This window comes from Nicotiana attenuata, chromosome 7, assembly GCF_001879085.1.
Source record: "Nicotiana attenuata strain UT chromosome 7, NIATTr2, whole genome shotgun sequence".
Classification (NCBI taxonomy): domain Eukaryota; kingdom Viridiplantae; phylum Streptophyta; class Magnoliopsida; order Solanales; family Solanaceae; genus Nicotiana; species Nicotiana attenuata.
The window spans coordinates 112,880,937-112,891,757 of record NC_031995.1 but is presented as its reverse complement, the minus strand read 5'-3'; positions in this window follow the sequence as shown (position 1 = coordinate 112,891,757).

Genomic DNA, 10,821 nt, shown 5'->3' with positions numbered 1-10,821 from the left:
ATTTTAGTTAATTTTAACGTCTTGTATATTAGGAAAGTAACTAAATGACTATTGCTAAAATAGTAGGAAAATAATTAAGTCTATTTCTAAATATTATAAAAATAATTAAACGATTATTATATCCAGCGTGAACTCTATTTTTGAAGGATAAAAAAGGCGAACGACATTTCGCTAAGGGCCTTCGTGCTTTTAATATAATATAGATTATTAAATATAGTATGCTTGTATTATAAAATAAAAATTATTTTATACTCCTTAAAATATAGTATATAGTTTTAGTTGAAAAGGCTTATCCATACAAATTTCCATGTTAATTTTTCTATCTTATTTTATTTTTTTCATCCCAAATACTATTCTTATGCAAACAAATTTAGGCATCCTAAGAGTTTTGTCAACTTGAAAAATAATTTTAATTATACGATGAATTTAACAAATAATTGAATTGGATTTTTTGACTTAACTATTTGTCCTTGACATTAAAAGAACTAATTTATTTTTTGTTGATTCAAATTCTTAATATTAGCTCATTCCAAGTTTTCGATATTTAATTATAACATGAAAGGGATTACAATTATGTGTCGTTCAAATATGAAAATAATTATATAAGGTATTAAAATTTAATTATTTAAAGTATTGTGAATGCTAAAACTTTCTACACTGTTCAAATAAAATTTATTTTTATAAGAATATAAAAATATTACATTAAAACTTGTAATTTAGTTATAAAATAATTAAAAAGTATAATTAAGTTCCTTAAATGATAATTATTTATCCTATTTAGTTATTCAATAAGAAGAAGAAAATCTATTCTATAAGTGTTCAATCATCTTCGTAAATATATAACATAAAATTGATTCCAGTTATAATGTAATTACTTCATTTCACAAGTTATCATGCTTCTTTTAAAGTTTAAGCAAGAAACTATAATTATTAAACATTTAAGATTTTGTTTTTTGGAAAATTGTATATTCTTAAGTTCATTTTAGAAGACAATGTTAGATAAATATAACAATATCGACTCGTACATAACTTAATATGTTAATTTAATCAGATATTATATTGATGAAAGAAAAATATTGAACTGTAATTGAAGAGATCTAGTTTAAATTGTTTAATAATTTAATTTTTAAAAATCGTGAAATTGTGCTTAAAGACAGTTTCAAAGTAGAAAATGGTGAATTCCATTACCATATCAAGGTCGGAATAAATATATTACCATGTCAAGGTGGCCGATATGCTTTAAACCTTATTATTTAGATATAAATTTTAAGAAATTCTTGTGATTCATTGTTATAATGCTTTTGCATTAAATATACGATTTTGTGGGTTAATATATTTTTTACTAATTTATATAAGGTAAGATTCACATACAAGTTCCTATATATTAGGAATTCGTTCTTACATAATTCAAACAAGGAAAGATTTAATAACTAAAATTATAGGATCTTAGAATCCTATATATTAGGAAAATAATAATATTACTATTTTGTCCAATGTAAATGAATTTTAAAATCACATAAATATTGTTAAACTATGTGACTGAATTATAAAATAATTTTTTTAAAAATAGCAAGCTCTTAAAAAAGATAAATATTATCATATTTACCCGACGTAATAAAAAAAAGTATGTCATGTAAGAGTATTTCAATGTCTTATCATAACTTTAACAATATGAGTTATGCATTTGCTTTAGTAGTTGAATAATATGTCGACTTGTATTCAAATATTATTGCAACAATACTATATTCACCATGCTCTTAAAAACTAATTATGTTAGTTTAAATACGTAATAGTATGAATTTCATCTTATTTCTAGTGAAACTCAAATTGAAAAATACGGAAAACAACGAGATATATTATTAGATTTAGTTATCGTACCAAAAAATTCAATTGGATAGGTAATGTCTATATCTAACTAAGTTTTTTCTTAAAAGAAAACAATGATTGTCAAAAAGATTAAGGTAGAGAATTAACGTTGATTACTATTTTATCTAACATGAAGTATTTTGTAGTGAAATATAATTCTCAAAAGGTATAAAAGTTTATTAATATTTTATGGAGTTTTGATGGAACATATAATCATTACAATAGTTTTTAAAATATTTATTTCTATGTATACATATTTTAAGATATTTTATTGAGTTACGATATAAAATTACAGTTAATTAATTAAAATTATTTGTTAGTAATATTATACTGACATGGTACTTGAGTTCAACTGATTGAATCTTACTTAATTAAAAAGTAGATTAATGTTCTCTTTTATAACTTGAATTGGCGTTGTCACAATCGTAATGTTGATACAAATATTTGTCAAAAATTTATTGTTACAAATTAAAGAGAATAATTTAGTAAGGTAAACTTTTAATTGACTTTGGAATTTTAAATATTATAATATCCTACATAGTTTGAGTAAGAAAAGACATAATAAATAAAATTTTATTATTTGAAAGTTATAGATATTAAAAAAAAAATACCGCAATTATTCTAATGTTTTATCACATTTGAATATTTGGTATCAAAATGCCAAACTTCTTCCTCTTAAATTATTTTCTTAATTTTAATTAAGAGATAAGTAAGAAAACAGTTGAAAACAAATTTCGGTATGCACGTCTTCAAACTGTGATAATATGTTGATTGAATTTACATGATTAAAAGTAATATATCGTATGTTTGGATTCAATAAATAAGATATCATGTTACTTGATTATTATACTTAAAAAAAATAAACGTAAACCTTCATACTATTATGGAGTAAAATATGTTCCTTTCAATCGAAAAGTAATGTCTACTTTCTTTTATTGGTTATTAAATAAATTCTTTAATTTTAATTTATCTTTTAATTTATTTTAGTCCAAGCATTTCAAATGAAAACGGCCTTCAAGAAGAAAGAGTAAAAAATTCCTATTTGGTATGAGAATACTTAAGGGAAAGCGTGTTTGTGCATAGTTGGAATAAGTAAAAGTTTAATATGGAAAAGTTTAGTTGATTTCAAATTCTTAAATATTTAGAATTCTTACATAATTTAAATAAGTAAATAGATTTAATAGTAAAGATTATAGTTGCTAAATATTAGAAAAATAACTAAAAGACTTTTTTGTCTAATGTAAACTCTATTTTTTGAGGGTAAAAAAGGCAAACGACATTTTGTTAAGGGCCTTCGTGCTTTTAATATAGTATAGATATAGATATTTGAAAATGAAATTTTTTATACTTCTCAGGTATATTCATAAGTATTTACTTATTGAAATTCAAAAAAGGATAAATATGTTTTGAAAATCGTTATTCATGCTTTTGATTAAAGAAAAGGATAATAAATATTTTTCGAAATATGAATAGGAAGTAATCACAAATTACTTAGTAAGATGATTCGAAGTTTTACGTATTTGGTAAAAATAAAATTATCTTTCGAAAACTCTTAAATAAAGTGATGTTATTCTTAATGTCACTTACATGTAGCATTGCTTGTGTCATTACTCGAGTAAGTTCAATTTCAAAGACACAAGTTTTTGAGGTATTTCTTTTTTGAAGAATTAACCTAAACAGGCGTTTATCCAACCGTTTAAACTAAAAATAGTCGGTTGATGTATAATTTTTTTTTTTCTTTTGGTTCAAAAGATAACTTTTTATATTATATTAAGGGGATGAGTACAGGGAGCATGTAAACACGACGACACTGACCTAAGGGGTTGACCACTTACTGGGTCATTACATGGGGGGTTTAGGGATAACTAAAGCAACTACTAGTGGTTCACGTGTCACGGGAGATACAAAAAGATGGTCTTAGAGGACGTTGCAAACTGAGTGACTGTTGTAGGGTTTGTGAGGGAACCCTTCTGACAAAAATTGTGCCTGAGCGATCGTCTTCCAAAGTTGTTTGGATAAAGGGTGGAGGCAGTACAAAACCAGTGATGTCGGTTGTGGTGTCCATGTTGCATCCAGACTTTGTTAACAGATCTGCTACTTGGTTTTGCTCCCTGTAAGTCGAACGTACAGTAGGATCATCCAGTCTCATGAGGAGAAACCTGCAATCATTTATGATGTTAGCATATAAAGGGTGGGAGGTTTTTAAAGTTGTAGTAACTGCCTGGGCATCAAGGTTTATTTATATAGGCTTATAGCCACAATTAACAGCTAATTGCAATCCATGATAAAGTGCTCATAATTCATTTTCCACACTTCCATGAGATATGTGGGACCCCGCAAAACTCGTAACCCAATTGCCCCTGGTGTCTCGTATAACATCTCTCATCTCGCTCTGTCTAGTATCTAGGTGTACTGAACCAACAATATTTAGCTTGAAGGGTGTAGTGGTATGTGGTTCCCATTTAAGGTGTAGTAGCGTGCGGCTAGGCGAGTGAGCTGGCATTCCTGCTAGATATAAAAAAATTGTTGCCAAATTGATGATATGTGAGGAAGAGAACGGTTTGTGAGCGGAGCAAAAGACCGTAGCATTTCGAGTGAGCCATATATGCCATAGAAGAAGGGTATGAGGATGGAGTTAGGGATATTAAGGGGATTGGTAATATCCGTGTGTAAGATAAGTTGTTTTAGGCATTCAAATGGATTAGTTTCAAATGCAGTAAGTTCATCAATTATCGGAAGCATGTGGAAATCAAACCAGATGTGCGCAAATGCCGAACATTCTAGAAGGAGATGTTGAATTCTTTTCGTATTAGTATGGCATTGGGTACAAGTGGCATTATTGATAATTCCAATGCAGTGATAGTATGTCGCAGTGGGTAACCGTTGGTGGCCGAAAAGCCATAGGAAATGTCTGATTTTTAGAGGTAGTCTTAACTTCCAAATCCACCGGAAGGAGCGAGTTGTGGTTGTAGGGAGTAAGTGATGGTAAAGTAATTTGGTAGTAAAGTTCCCATGGGATGTGAGGGTCCAAACGTAGGAATCAAGGGACGAGGTATAGGAGGGGAGATGAACATTTAGAATATGTCGGAGGACTGAGGTTGGTAGTTCAAGGGAAGTGAGGCAAAATCCTGGCCATTGGAGAGATATGTTGAGATAGTATTGCGTGCTACATGTTGGGGAAGGGGCCCTATTAGGGAAGAACGGAGAGGTTTGATAGTTGGTAGCTAGTTGTCATGCCAAAAGTTGATAAGATTTCCATTTCCAATTGACCATTGTATTCCCTGTTGGCAGAGGTGCCGTCCAAGAATCAAATTTTCCCAAATGAAAGAACCGGTTGTGGTAATATTCCAGCGATGGTAAAAATATTTATGAAGAAGTACGGTAGCCCACAACTAATAGGGTTTTGTGAGGAGTTGCCAAGTTTGGCTTGCGATTAGCGACTTATTTTGTAGGTAAATTTGTTGAATTCCTAGTCCGCCCTGAGGTTGTGGTAACGGTTTTCCATTTTAAAAACGTAGACTTTCTTCTTACTTGGAGTAGTACCCCACAGAAAATTGCGTTGAACGCGTTCTAATTGATTTACAATGTATTGAGGGAGTGTAATGCATTGCATTACATGATTGGGTAAACTATTAAGGGAGGAATTGATAAGAGTGGTACGTCCCGCCATACCGAGGAAATTTGGATTCCACCCCGCAAGCTTGGTTTTAAATTTGTCGATAAGGAATTGAAAGTCACATTTGGAGGGACGCGATTGTGAAGGTGGAAAATCCGAGGTGTTTTTCAAAGGAAGTACCTTCTTGTATTGGTAAAGAAGAAAGAATAAAATGTTTATCCTGGGTGGAGCAATTCTTTGAGAGAAAAATCTTAGGTGTTTGGAGATTTATCTTCAGACCTTAGGCTTGATTAAATTCGTTAATTAAGGATATCAATGATAGCGTGGTAACTAGATGTGGTGGAGGTAACAATAATGTCATCAGCGGTGAATAAATGGGATAATGGTGGTGCATTGCACGATAAGCGGATAGGTCGCCATAGTTGGTAATCGACCGATCGCTCTATTTTCCTGGTGAGCATTTTCATACATGATATAAATAAGTGAGGAGAGAGTGGATCTCCTTGACGAAGTCCATGGGATGGGTAAAAGGGAGGGGTTCGTGAGCCATTTATGAGGATTGATGAAGAGGTAGTGACGATACAAGACATGATTAATTTGATGAGTGGTGATGGAAAATTAAAGAATTGAAGAGCCTGACTAACAAAACACCATTCTATACGATCAAAAGCCTTTTTAAGATCTAATTTCAGGAGCATGTAACTAGTTTTTCCTTTTTTGCGTATGGAGTGGGAAAGAATTTCTTGTACAATGATGGCATTATCTATCGCTCTACTGTTTGACTAAAAGTTGGATTGCGTAGGGCTAATAATTGCTGACATTAGAGGCTTAATTTGCTGAACTATTATTTGAGTGATAATTTTATAGATAGTTGAACATAGTCCGATCGGGCGAAATTAAGTAATCATGGAGGCATTGCGAACTTTGGGAATTGAGCAAACGCATATTTGATTGATAGAAGTAGGAATTTTGTGGTCCTGAAATATTTGTTTGCAGAAAGCAGTTACCTTAGGGCCCGCCTCATGCCAATAATGTTGGTAAAAGTAAGGGTGTAGTCCATGAGGGCCAGGTGCTTTGAAGGGTTTAAGGGACTTGATGTTGATACCCAATTTTTCTATATATATTTTAATATTCAAAGTACCTTCAAAATGGCATATGTATGCATATATAAGTATATCCAAGTGTTTCATTATTTTTTCTTAATTTTAAAGATTTTTAAAGATTTTTATCCATAAAAATCCAATAAGTGTTTCCAAAAATTATCATTTTGGTGATTCACTTGTCGAACTTTTATATCTATGCTAAATATAGCCAAGATGATTTTTGCATATTTTTACAAATTTTTCTTAGTATTTTTAAAGCTAAATTGCATAATTGCAATATTAGCCTCTTTTAGGATTTAATTACGTTTACATTTATAAAGATTAAGTCCGGTATTTTTAAATGGTTAATTATATGTCATAAATCATTTTAGTACCTTTAATTTATTTCCAGAAATCAATTTGCTGTTTTTTATAATTTTAAAAGGGAAAATTGGCTATTTAAATAACAGCCCAAATTCATTTCAATCATAGCTTAAATCCTACCCCAATTTTAACCCAATTCTCGATCCAATTGAACCCATCGGACCAGGCCCAAACCCAGTTTCATAAACCGCCCCACTTACCCGTCTTAATCCAGGCCGTTGATCATTCAGATCAACGGCCAATACTCGTTCTTGCCTTAATTAATTCCAAACGATCCCAAAACCCTGTCATTTCTCACTTATCGCCGCCTTAGAATCCCCTTCCTCTTAAACACTCTCTACAACACCACCCAAACCCTAGCCGCCGCAGCCCTAATCCACCTTAATCCAGGGCCTTCCAGGTTCATCTTAGACCTGTACCAGCCTTCCATGGCTTCTATGTGTTTGGTTCTGTGGTCTCATGACCAGGCTTTGAAGGGATTTGGTCCAGTCCTTGCTCGATGACCTTTCTCCGATCATCCCTGACTTTTCTCCGGCCAGTCATGGCCATTCGAGTCAGACCCTTGACTCTCCTGGTTAGATCGGTAACTTTCAAGGCCTTTCTCATTGCTTTTGGGTTTTTCTGAAACCCTAATCTCTAAGACTTTTTCGATTTCTTTCAGATCTACCTTAGATCTATGCTTGCCATGAACTTTTTAAGTGTTTCTCGAAGTTTCTTTGACCTCTCTTTCAAAATGACTCTTCAATTTCCGATTAGGGTTTTCCTTCAAGTTTTTCTTTTCAAAATCTCTTCTCTGATTTTTAACATGTTTCTGATTTTGCTATGTTTTGTTCATGTTGTTCTCCTATCTGAGTTAGCATGTTGAAAACCCTAGTTCCTTTGTGGTCTCTTTCGAATTCCGAAACTGTTTGCTAGTACTTGTTTGATTTATTTATTTATCATCTTTAAAACTCGATTGTTGTTGAAGCCCTAGGTCTTTGGGGTCTGAAATTGCTTGTCTGAGTACTTGACTCGACTGAAGCTTTTGTTTTAAACTCTCTCTTATCTGATTTTTTTTACTATCTTTCAACTCGACTAGGGTTGAAACCCTAACTTTTCAAAGGGTTTCCCCACCTGCTATGTGAGACCTTCGCATGTTCTGATACTCTGTTGATTCAATGTGACTTGACCTACTTGATTGCTATGCTTCGAATATTTGCTTTACTACTAAACCCTGGTTTATTCCTGCCACTACTGCACGCTTGTGATTATCTCTTTTGCCAATATGCTTGGCCTCGCATGTTTGATGTTTTCTGTTCACTCTGTTTATGTACTAAAGTGCACAAGCATGTTTCTTCTTTGACTGGCCCTAATCGTGTGACTAATTTCAAAGCTTTTCTTTTATGAACCCTGATTTCACTCGCCCGTTCAAAATTGATTGATTATCTTCCATTTGTTGTAATATTTACCTCTGAATCTATTCCCAAAATAAGTATATGTTTGTACTTAGACTCGATTGCTTACTTAATGTTCTTGCTACTTCTTTTATGGCAATAATCAGGCTGTCTCTAAATTGATTTCCTTCCTTATTTGAATATGTTAAACAGTGATTCCTTAATTAAAGGAAAGCACTTGTATAATTGATTCTGACTATTGATTGTTTCCATATTTGTACTAAAATTTTACTTATTACCTTTCCTTCACTCGTTTTCAAAAGGCTATAGATACCCTGCACCCCTCTTCTTTCAAAGACAACGAATACAATTAATAGAAACACTTGAGTTCAGGACACACACTCCACTAAAAACTCTCTCTCTTTTCTCTGTTACTACTTGTGTTGCTGCCTTACCTATCCGGCTGAAAGCCAAGGCTAGGCTGTGAGAAACTTGCTTACTTTTCTTTCTGCATTTGCTTCTTTACTGGTATGTTCTAACTAATTTTCCAGCATCAACAACAACATGTTTCTTTACTATTTCCTTCACTCTTGCCTGCTTCTTGCTTGTATTTAATCAAGTTCTATTACTAATCATGCTATAATCTGCCCCTTTCTCTTCTGAATTAGTGCTTTCTTATGTATGAATTCTGTTAGTCACTTATTATGACTTAAGAGTCCCAAACCCCCATATTCCCTATGTGTTTGTATTCCTTGGTTGGTTTGGGGCATGTCAGCATTAGACATTGATGTGCATGCCCAAACCTGACCCCCTCTGGGGTCATAACCTCCATATCCCCTCTATGTGTTGTGTTCTCTGGCTGGTTTATGGGCATGCCAGCACCATCTATTGCTGTGCATGCCCAAACCTGATCCCTGCCTAAGGACATATGCTCCCTGCAATGTATTCCCAAACCTCTGACCCCTTTGTATAAAAAAAATGCTGATTCTGTGCTTCACTGCTACTATTTACCAATTACTCTTACCCCTCTCTATTCCCCACTCAGTTTTAAATTTCTGTTCCTGCACTTCCACTATATTCTTAGACTTAGGTTCTGCCCCTCTTGTGTGAGCTTTGCCTTGGGACCCATGAGCTCTATTTGAAATTGGACACATAAGGGCTGGCCCTTCCACTGTACTCATCTCTATCCGGTTATGCAAACTTGGGTGTAAGCACTGCCCGGGGTCCCTTGAGACCCTTAGGGAACTTTGACACACCCAGGTCTGAGAAAGGTTTCGAAACAAGTGGTTTTTGAGGTGTTTTGTTCCATAACTCAGAGAGGAAGTCAGAATCAGGCTTCCCATGGTTGTAACTTCTTATTTTATATTTTTTTTGATGTAATTCAGTAATTGATATGTAATAATTTATAATAAACATTTGGGGTTGGTTAGTGAAAAAGGGCTGGGTAATTATGCATGCTTAACTATTAGAAGGGTAGAGAACAAGCCTATAGGATGTGTTTTCTGATTGATTAATTCAGCACTTAGATAATATGCCTATAGGACTCTTTTAGTCTATATGTCGAATTCTGCATTTAGGGAACCTGTCTATTAGGACTTGTTTTAAATTCTGCATTTAGATAATATGCTTATAGGACTCTTTTAGTCTATATGTTGAATTCTGCATTTAGAGAACCTGTCTATAGGACTTTTCTGCATTTAGATAATATGCCTATAGGACTCTTTTAGTTTATATGTCGAATTCTGCATTTAGAGAACCTGTCTATAGGACTTGTTTTAAATTCTGCATTTAGATAACATGCCTATAAGATTTGTCTTCAATTCTGCATGTTCATTACCACTCTTAGACACCATGCTCTTAGGTTCTAATTGATCATAAATCAGTTTCTTTCATAGAAACCATGCCTATAGGAATTTCAAGTAAATCTTGCCTGCTTCGCTTCACGTTCAACTAGATATCATGTCTATAGGAACTAAAATCAGCAATACTAGATGTCATGTCTATAGGAACTAAAATCAGCAATACTAGATGCCATGTCTATAGGAATTAAAATCAGCAATACTAGATATCATGTCTATAGGAATAAAAAATCAGCAATAATAGGTGCCAACGCCTATAGAATCTGAAACTAGTCTAGTTGAAAATCAACCTATCTCATACTGTTCTGAACTAGTCTTTTAAACAACCTACTCTCCTCTTATTAACACGGTTTAGCAAGCATGCTTATAGGATCTCAAAGCGCTCGTTTTAAAATTGTTACTGCTTTACCACATTTTGAATCAGTAATAGCCATCATGTTTATAGGATCTCACCCAAACACCTAGGCAAGCCTTAGGTGATAACGACAATAAAACTGAACTCGTCTCTGTTAATTAGTAATTACTACAACCAGCAGGCAGGCCTGATTCGGACTTCTTATCTGAGTTATGCAATAAATTGGTCTGCTTCAACAACTTAAACTCCCCTTGCCTCAGTATTTTTTTTAGATTCAGACCTTGAT